This window comes from Prunus mume, linkage group LG6, assembly GCF_029339155.1.
Source record: "Prunus mume cultivar Tortuosa linkage group LG6, ASM2933915v1, whole genome shotgun sequence".
Taxonomy (NCBI): Eukaryota; Viridiplantae; Streptophyta; class Magnoliopsida; order Rosales; family Rosaceae; genus Prunus; species Prunus mume.
The window spans coordinates 1,238,372-1,248,823 of record NC_142703.1 but is presented as its reverse complement, the minus strand read 5'-3'; positions in this window follow the sequence as shown (position 1 = coordinate 1,248,823).

The window sequence follows — 10,452 nt, the reverse complement described above, 5'->3', positions numbered from 1 at the left end:
AAAAAAAATCGTGAGGGCAAGGGACCCAAAGCGGACAATATTGTGCTACTGGCAGAGCCAATCTGGGAATGTAACAGAATAAGGTCTAAAGGAGACCGCCCATTTATCACATGGGAGGAGAAGACTAGTCAAACATTCAAGCTGTAAACTCGCAATATAGACTTGAAAAAAAGAAAGATATTGAGACGGAATATGAATGAAGGATTGAAGCATCTGACCGTATAATACACCGAAAAATTCGAGGTGGATTTTCATATTTTAGTGAAAAAAAATATTATGGTGGAGAATGATTATGGGTATTTTATCAAGTAATTTTGGATTAAGATCATTAAATTAAGTGTGTTTAATTTGAAGTTGGACAAACATGACCAAAATACCCTTATGTGTGAAAGATTACAAAAATACCCTTTTAGGCAACAACAACAACAAAAAAATGTGGAGGGCATCAAACCATCATCCTCCCATTCTTCCCCTCTTGCCTCAAGCTTCCAAATTTGCAATTATGAAAGTGGTGAGTCACCTATTCTAAATTGATGACTCACCTAGCCTAAAATTCCTTAATTAATCATGAATGTATTCTCTTCCTCCCCATTCATTATATTATCACTCTAAAATTGATGACTCACCTCTAAGAATCTTCAATCATGAAATTATTCTTATCCTCATCATTCATTGTATCATCCCTTTCTTCCTCATTCACATATTTTCATCCTTATTCTTCTTTTGTTCTTCTTCAAAAATTCAAAAATTCGTCATTTCCTTGGAGCAGCTGAGAACTCAAATTTAGAGAGTTCAAATGAGAAAACTTCCTTCATAAAAGTTGTTCATTTACGTGATTCCTATAACATACTCCATTTTCACCTCAATCTGATTAGTACTGACTCCGAAAACTTGGTATGATCACAGTATGTTTATCATTTTCGGATTTCACAGTAGTACACTCGGTTTCAGAATATTTCTATGATTTCTTGTACTCAAAAGACTTTGGTTCCTCCATCAAAGTTGTTCTAAATTCTGTCTACTATAACATATAAAAAATTAAGGTTGATCGGACTTCTATAGCCACCTTGGGAAAGTTTAGAGTGAAACTTGTTCTTTGATTATATTGAATTTCTTGTTATAGATGTGTACTTTCTCTCAAATGGTTTGTTACTTGTCTTTCAATTGATAAAATTAGCCACTATCATCTCAAGTAAATGATTCTTTGAAGATATAAAGCTCATTTTCGTATTGTCTCTTTGAGTGCTAATTGTAAATCAAGTATTGGTTAGATTGCCTTAATGATATATATTTCTTTCAAAGTGCGTTTATGTGAAGTTCTAGATTATTTCGATGTGATTTTGTACCAATTTTATTGTGGAATTTTGTTATATCAAAATTGATATCTCAAGGGTTATTTCAAAGTTGGTTTTGTGCCATTTGAATTTAAATTGAGTTTTTTTGTGAAATTTCAAAGTAGAGATTATGTTGTTGGAATTGTTCTGATTCTACCACATGCCATGTTTTGTATACGTGTTTGAAAACTTACTGAATTTGAATTTTCATGAAATTTTAATATGTTTTACTTTCACATATTTTCTTCAAATCTAGAAAGTTTTATCCATTTTGGTTGTAAATTGAAATTTTGGTGAGTTTTCAAAATAAAGTGTACAAACCTGAAAAAGAGAACATTTTGCAGCCTAGTTCGTTTTGGTTCTATTTTGACATGCTTCCTAAACCCTAATTTCCATCAAATTTTGACATTTTTAATTTTCCTATGTCTAGGTGTGATGTGAAATTTTTTTACATTATTTTGATTTAAACTCAATATTTAGTGAATTTTCAAAGTTAACATGTTCCAACCTAAATGTTTAGCAAAACTGAAGTTTTTGTTTTAATTGATGTTTTAAATTTTCTTTATGAGTCTAGAGCCGAACCACCTGATTTTAAACATCCAAAAGAGTAGAACAATTATAGCAGGGAAATAGATTGGTTTTCCTTGACCTTTGGTTCTAATGCTTGTTTAAACGTGAGGTTAAGGGAGTAATGATCAGGTTGAACAACTTGTCAAGTGTTTTTTGGGGCTTTAGGTCTACGTACTTTCGAGGACGAACCTGCACAAGGTTAAGCTAGCTGGACATGAGGTAAGGTTTCCTAATTTCCCGATGATTGGGCTTTATCATTTTTAATTTTGGTGCTTATATATAGTACTATAAATATGAATATTATTGTTGCTTTGCTCGGTGAATATTATTTGATGTTATGTGAATATTATTATTGATGTTTCTCCATGGATATTATTTTTGATGTTGGATGAATATAATTATTCATGTGATTAAGCCTGATATATATTATTGTTATTATTTGTATCATTATTCTATAGAGGTAAATGAGATTTACACTGCATTACATATGCATCATAAAGACATTGGTGTTTGAGCAGTATGTGTGTCGTTTGAGGTATCTCTAAGGGGTGGGAGAAGGCTTTAGATATATCTGTTTGCCCGTTTTGCGTTTACTCCTGTGATGGAAGGGCAAAGTTCCCCACTGCCTTGAGAACCATAAACTGGTCAACAAGTCAGCTTTCTTTGGCGTGCGAGCGTGCCCTGCTAGTAATAAAAATTCTAGCAGAATTAGTTTGGAATGGATAACTTGCGCCCCAAGTTACTGATTTCTGCAAACAAACGATTGTGAATTTGGGTGAGGAATATCTCTCAAGTAAGTTATTTTCTTGCCTCAGGTGGTGAGGACTTTAACAATTTATCTCGGTATAAAAGGCATTACGGCGAGAATGGTTGATGGAATTTAAAGCTGTTTGAGCGAGGCGCCTTTTACAAAACTATAACAATAAATACCCATGCTAGAGAGATGAAGATACTGATTGGAACTCCATTTACTGGATGGGAGGCTCTGATGGACTGGAATGTTGACAACTCGATTGCTAAGCTTCAACTATAAATCGATACAAAGGTAGATTCTGGCAGAGCTTCAATGTACTTTAAGCTTTTGTGAAGCTTACTGAGTGGGCGAGCTGCGGCTTCTTGATCTGTAAGGCGAAGTGGTGTTCTCGAGGACTTGATGGGCTAGAGACTGCACTGTAAAATTTGTTGAGGTTTTCATGTTTGGGAAAAGCTCAAGCTCTACCTGTCTTGGTTTTTGCTAAGTCTGAACCTTGGGAATTCTAATCTAAAGCTGGTTTTCACTTGGAATTCAAGTGAGCTTCTGGTTGAGTTGTTTGTTTGTGAGTGTCTTGGCTCAATGAGCTTTGGTTGCTTCAGTGTTTTGAAGGTTTTTTGAGATCAAGTGATCATTTTGAGTTTTTGTTTTTGATTGATTTTTTGGTTGTTTTTGAGTGTCCTTTACCCTGTTCACTCCTTCTTGTATTTATAGTAAAACTGTTTCTTCTCTGGAGTAGGGTGATTGTGTTTTTTTATTGGGCAGCAAAGATATTTTCCCCCTTTTCCTCTTCTTCTTGATTTTGGCAGATAGGCTCTCGGATAAGCGATCACTTCCTGTTTTCAGCCCCTTGTGATATTTTACCCGTGATGGTTAGTTTGATTCCTTTTCGGACAGCTCCACCTTTCTGCTTATCCCTCTCGAGATTGTAACTTGCTTATCTTCTTGGGAGAATTACCTTCTCGAGAAGACAAGAAAAATATCTGAATATACATATATAAGAGGGATTTGATCTTGAGTTCTTCAGAATCAACTTGAATGTCATGAACCCTTCAATCACTTCTTCTATGGCAGTTGCCATTGCTTGACTTCCGCCATTGCTGACTTTTTATCCCGAAGTTGCCACGTGGGATTGTTCCTTCTTCGGACTCCCTCTTCCTATTATGTTGGGCTGTGAGGCCCAAATCACTTTGTTTGCTCTGATGAGCCTTGGGTTTGGACTCTTACGGTTTTGGGCTTCCATCTTTTATTTGGGATGTGTCAATTTTTGGCCCAAACAATGCCCCCTTAAGTTTGAATCATTTTTGGAGCACGGTTTCAGACTTAAATGACATAGGCCATTAAATTGGCGCGTGGTAAATTCCCGTTAAAGGAAAACAGCAGTAGAAGTACAACAAAGGGACAAACTCAAAGACAGAAGTAGAAACAAAAGGACAAACTTAAAGACAGAAGTAGAAACAAAGGGACAAACTTAAAGACAAATCTAAAACAAGGGTAATTTTGAAAGGAACCAAAAGTTTTCTAGTGTAATCTTGTGTCTATCCCAGGGTCTGTTTGTACAGCCTGCGAATCCCACATGGTTGGATAAAACTTTTTTAACCATTTGCCATTGATTGGGGCCGTATGAACTTCTCCATCCTTATCCTGCAACCTGTATGCCCCCATTCCGAGGATCTGATTGATTATGAAAGGGCCTTCCCATGTAGGCGACCATTTTCCATAACCAGCCACATGGGTTCCGAGGGGCAGAACGCCTTCTAGACTATCTCCCCTTCTTGAAACTCTTGTCCCTGACTCTCTTGTTGTAGGCCCTTGATACAGCCTGTTTTCCTACGGAGTTTGTTGAGAGTGTCAGTGCACTGCATCTAATCCCTCCAGTTCAGCATGGCACAGGGTAGTTTTCTCCTACTAAGTCATGTTGGTGAGCAATTCGAGGTGAGCAGCTATCTCCATAGGCGAATTGCATCATGACCGTAGGTTAACACATAGAGTCATGCGATTGCTTCTCTTTTTGAAGTTCTATATGCCCACAGAGTTTCTGACAGCTTCTCATGCCATTGTTTCGGATTCTTCTCAAGCATTTTCCTGATAATGTTGATGATCACTTTGTTGCTTGATTCCGCCTGTCCATTGGCTTGGGCATAATAAGGAGTGGATTGGAGCAGTCTGAATTTGAATGCCTCTGCCATGTCCAGCATTTCTCCGGATATGAAGGAGGATCCTCTATCAGTTGTGATTGATTCTGGGATGCCAAATCTTTGGATAATCTGCTCTTCTATGAAAGTGATGATCTCTTGAGATGTAGTAGATTTAACAGCCTTGGCTTCCACCCACTTAGTGAAATAGTCTGTGGCAACAATGATAAGCGATCTTTGCTGGCTGGATAGATCTTACCAATGAGATCCATTGCCCATCCTCTAAAGGGCCATGGTTTTACCACTGGATTCATGGGAACTGATGGAGCTCTGGACTGGGCCGTGTCTTTGACAAGATTCACACCCCTTGGAATAGTTAATGCAATCTTTCATCATGGTTGGCCAGAAGTAGCCATATCTCCTAATTAACCAGCACATTTTTCTCCCACCTTGATGTGCTCCACAGATTCCTTCATGGGTTTCCCCCATAACTTTCATGTATTCTTTCTTTCCGAGGCACCTTAAAAGCACCTCATCCTTACTCTTTCGGACCAAATCTTCATTCCACATAAGGTAGTTTAAAGCCATGATTCTGACTCTCTTCTCAGAGGGCAAAGTTGGATATCGTAGATAGGTCATGATAGGATTTCTCCAATCATCTTCAGTGATTGTGGCAGAGTTGACATCTATCTCCATCCCCGGCCAGAACAGATGGTAGGCTTTTCTTTCCTATCCTGATGATTCTTTGTACACTCTTGGGCATTTGTACACTGTTGCCACCTGGGCCAATTCATTGGCTGCAAAATTTTCTTCCCTTGGGATATGTTCCCAAGTGGCTTCTCTGAATGCAGGAAGATTCTGGCTGCCACCAAGTAGACAGCCAAAGAAGGGCTTAGGCACTTGTATTCTCCAGCAATTTGTTTCAAAACTAGCATGGAATCTCCCAGAATTTCCACAGATTGGATTCCTAGTTCTACCAGTATTTCTAAGCCAATGATTAAGGCCTCATATTACCTTGTTGTTGGTGCATTGGAAATCCAATTGGAAAGAGTAGCATGTCTGATTCCAAGTGGTTCTTCCAAGACAATTCCTTGAAGTTATATCAGTTTTTGATCCATCAAAGTATAACTTCCAAGGTGCAAGATGAACTGAGTAGATAGGATTGTTGAGGCAGGTGTGAGCTCTGGTCAATAGATCTGCATTTGCTATGTCTAAAGAGTCCATATTTTCAATCTCCTCTCCGGGATGATCTGCTAGGAAGTCTGCCACAGCTTGTCCTTTGACGGCTTTACGAGGAACATATCGAAGGCAAATTCTGTCAAGGCCAAGGTCCATTTTCCAATTCTGCCTCTTAGCATTGGTCTTGTTAGCATGTATTTGATCAGATCTGTTTTGGCAATGATATAGATGGTGTATGGCAGCATGTAATGTCTGAGCTTTACTGCAGTGAAGTACAAGGCTAGGCAAAGTCTTTCAATTGCAGAATATTTTCTTTCCATACATCGAGTTACTGCTTAGGTAATAAACCGCCTGTTCCTTTCCTTCCTTGTTATCCTGAACCAATAAACTTCCAATGGATACTTGATGCAGATATATAGAGCTTGAGTGGTCTGCCTCTCCTTGGTGGGGACAGAACTGGTGGGTTTGAGAGGTAATGTTTGATTTCCTCAAAAGCTTGTTGGTGCTGTTCTTCCCACTTAAAGGTTTGTTCTGTTTTAATCTTAACAAAGAAGAGAAAGGCTTTGGATCTTTCCTGCAGAATTGGATATAAATCTCCTCAAAAATTAATTTTTCCTAAGAGACTTTGCAATTCCTTCTTGTTCCTAGGTGGCAAAGCTTCTATGATGGATCTTGCTTTGTTTTTGTCGATCTCTATGCCTCTTTGGTGGACCAAGAATCCTAGGAAATTTCCCGCTTGAACTCCAAAAACGCACTTCTTTGGGTTCATTTTCAGTTTATGTTGCCTCATTCTTAGGAATGCTCTTCTTAGATCTGTCATGTGGTTTCCCTCCTCTGGTGATTTAATCACAACATCATCAATATAAACTTCCAGGAATGTCCAATCATATCGTGGAAAGCAATTCATTGCCCTTTGATAGGTAGCCTGCATTTCTCAAGCCAAAAGGCATTACTGTGTATTCAAAAGCACCTATATGCCTGGACACATGAAAGTGTCTTGTGGATATCTTCTTACGCCATCATGATCGATTGTAACTGCGTTGCCATCCATAAAAGATAGCATCTGGTTATGGGCAGCTCCATCTACTAGCATGTCGCCATTGGCATAGGTACTCATCCTTGGGAGAGGCTTCATTGGTTTACGTAATCCACGCGGACCAAGGATTGAAATATCGATATATCCGCCATTATATCTCGATAAGTGCAATATTCGATATTTTGCGATATCCCGATATTTCCCGATCACATAACTGGAAGTTTTGAAGGCAATTAAAGCAAATTGAAACCCAAATATAGCTAAAACCCTATAATTTATTAATATGAAGAGTCTATGCACAGTCCACTACCCACATATCTCCAATCCATCTGAAGAGGACATGGCGTTCAGATTTGGATCTATGAGCATAGGAACTAGACCTAGTATTAACTCAAATGAATCTTATGATGTCTATGTCTATGTTTATGTCATGTCTAATTATAGTGGAACTAGTTATGAAGCTCAAGATGATAAAAAAAATTATGGACCTACTAGTTGGTTAATCCTAACTATCCTATATATGGGAGGACAATAGAGAGCTCAAGAGAGACCTATGTGCATTATGTTCAAACATGACTTACAAACTGCTCGGGTTACATGACTTGGTATGACTATTGTATGAATCTAGATGGTTGTTCCTCATTGTTTGAACCTCATTGAAGCTCTTCATTTATGTAGATGGACACTTATCTAAATTGTGATACAATGTTTAAACAAACTATGGATTTATGCATGGTTTAATCATTCTAATTAACATTTTATTTTCAAACTTTTCATTAATGCGCATTACATACCACTTATATTTTATCATATGCATATCTTATTATTAGTAAATTTTGAGTTTTATTTGTTCAATACATTGATTGATAATGTACATAACATCTATGAAAGTTTTACACAAAAATTATGTGTTTCAATGCCTATATCTGTCATTTTTGTTAATTTTTTCCCAAAACCTAAAACGATAACGATATATCCCCCGAAATATCCGTAAATTGAAGGCCCGATATTATCTGCAGGCCGATATTTTAATCCTTGATTCGACTAACAATGTTAGCTAGCCAATCAACATAGATGGCGGTGATGAATCCCTTGAGCCCTTTCTATTTCTTCTTTGACTTTCAGTGTGTCCATGGACATCCTTCTTGAAGGTATCCCTCTTTGATTGGCTGTTCTACCAATTCCTGTCTAATCCTGGCATCTCATGATAATGCCAAGCAAAACAATCTTTGAACTCTTGTAGAAGTGCAACGAGTTCATTCTTAAGTGGCTCTTTCAAGGTAGTGCGCTGATAAAGGTAGGCCTTGGATCCTCCCCTGTTCCTAAGTTTATTTCCTGCAAGGATCTTCTACCTCTGGCAGAGTCATCCAGGTCTGGTGGTGCAAAATCTAGCACTTCCTCTGTAGTTCCTCTTCCTCCGGCTTTCCGTGCTTTCATGAGTGAATTCGCCATATTGATGGTGAATTCTGCAAAAACTTTCTTTACCTCCCAGTATATCAACAATCTTTTTGTAATGGACCGGATTGTTGCAGCTCGATCCTTTTCTTGTTGATTGGGACTAGACATTAGTGCTATGGAAATTTAGAACAAAAGGTCTGTTCCAATCCTCCAAGAAATTGGTTAGACCTTCTTCAATGAGCCTCTGGGCCGTGACACCATGGGGGCGGCCGTTCTGGTTGACTCCAAAGAAGGTGAAAGGACCAAGGTCATCATGATAATACCTTGCCTCACAACACATGGCAGAAGGTAGAAATGGCCGTGGATCGGCCTCTATTATCTCCATGTAGCCTTCTTCATTCCATAAAGCTAACTGTTGATGAAGAGTGGAAGGAACACATAGACTCTGGTGAATCCAGGTCTCTGCTAAGCAATGCATTGTAAGTGGTAGAGGTAGTTTCTACCACAAAGAATGCAACCTTCAGCTTCTTGCTTCCTACTAAAACATCCACATCTAGGATCCCAAGGGTTTTGGTGATGCCTCCTGCGAAATTGGTGACGGTCAGGCGGGTTGGAATTAAGTCCTTTTTACGCCCATTTTGCTCAGCGTGAGGCAGAAGGTTGATGGCTGCACCTCCATCTACCATAGTTTTGGGAATAGGAACACCCCCAAAGTTCGCTATTATAAACAAGGGTCGAGGTGGTTTGCCATTTCTTTGGTTGGTTTGGAGAAGCAAAGTGACTGTAGCCAACTTGTGGGTTGTTCATACATCATGGGATGCATTTCTTTATTACGGCCCTTCTTCCGCTTCGCCAACCTTTGCATTCAAAACTTTCTTGGGAAAATACGTCTCCGTCAGTGCTCTTGTCCTTCTCTGCCCGAACTTTTCGCGGAATGAACACCATATTGATGCCTAGGTCGGCCTTAACAAGTCCTCCACCCCGCACCGAAGGCCTCGGTTTCGCATCCAATTCTCCGTCATAATCCATCTTTCTCCATCACACTCATCCGTCCATTCTCCTAGTTCTTCATTCAGGAGCGCATTCTGTCATCTGTAGATGGTTCATAATCCAGCTCCTCTTCATATTCCTCAACCCAGTCTCCTTGCCCTTCTCCTGGAATAGGATCGGTTTTTTCCTCTGGTCGGGGAGTTTTAAGTAGATTTTCTGAGGTGGAGGTAGAATGGATAGAAGGTTTCTTTGAGGATTCTGCTTTTTCCCACTTCGTGGTTGAGAGATTGCTTGTTACATGCAGGGAAATATTTACGCTCTTTCCCTTTTTGGCGAAATTGGCCTCTGGAAGCACTGCGTTTTCTCGTTATTGAGAATGTGCGATCTTGTCTCTGAACCCTCCTCCTTTGGGTTCTTATCGGCTCCATTGTTGGTCTGCCACTTTTCCGACAGAATACCACCGCCTTCAATGATGGCTGCCAAAGGTTTATCACTATGGGCACTCTTATTGATTTTTCTTCCTTGGTGCTTAGTCATTCTTCTTTGGATTGGACAGGCCTAGGGTAGTTTCTCTGTCTGGCCTTATCACAGGCGTGGTTCCAATCCGGTCAAAAACACTTGGAGTGGGCAGATCCTGTTTTCGGGATTACCTCGGCTTTCGACCTCACACTTGCACTTTGCGAGCACTATTCAGTGAAATGGTTGCTTTTGGTCTTTCCATAGTCTCCTTTGAAACTATTCGCTTCTCTTTGAGTCGACCTCTATATTTGTCATTTCTTTCGTTCGCCAATTTAGGTTGACCATGTTAACTTGTGGCGGGGAAAGGATCTGGTGACGGATGGAAGTTTTTTGCTAGCTTCACCTTCTGCTTATCCCTTCTGTATAACATCTCTGAAAACAACACAACTATTGGTAGAATGATTCCAAGAATTGTGCCATCTGCAATACTGTCTGCCCTTGAGTTCTTCTGGTTTGGGCATTCTGTGAGGCATCTCTATTGCTTTCTGTAGCAACATTTCATCAAACAAAGCATCTACTTTGGTCAGATCGAAAGAATAT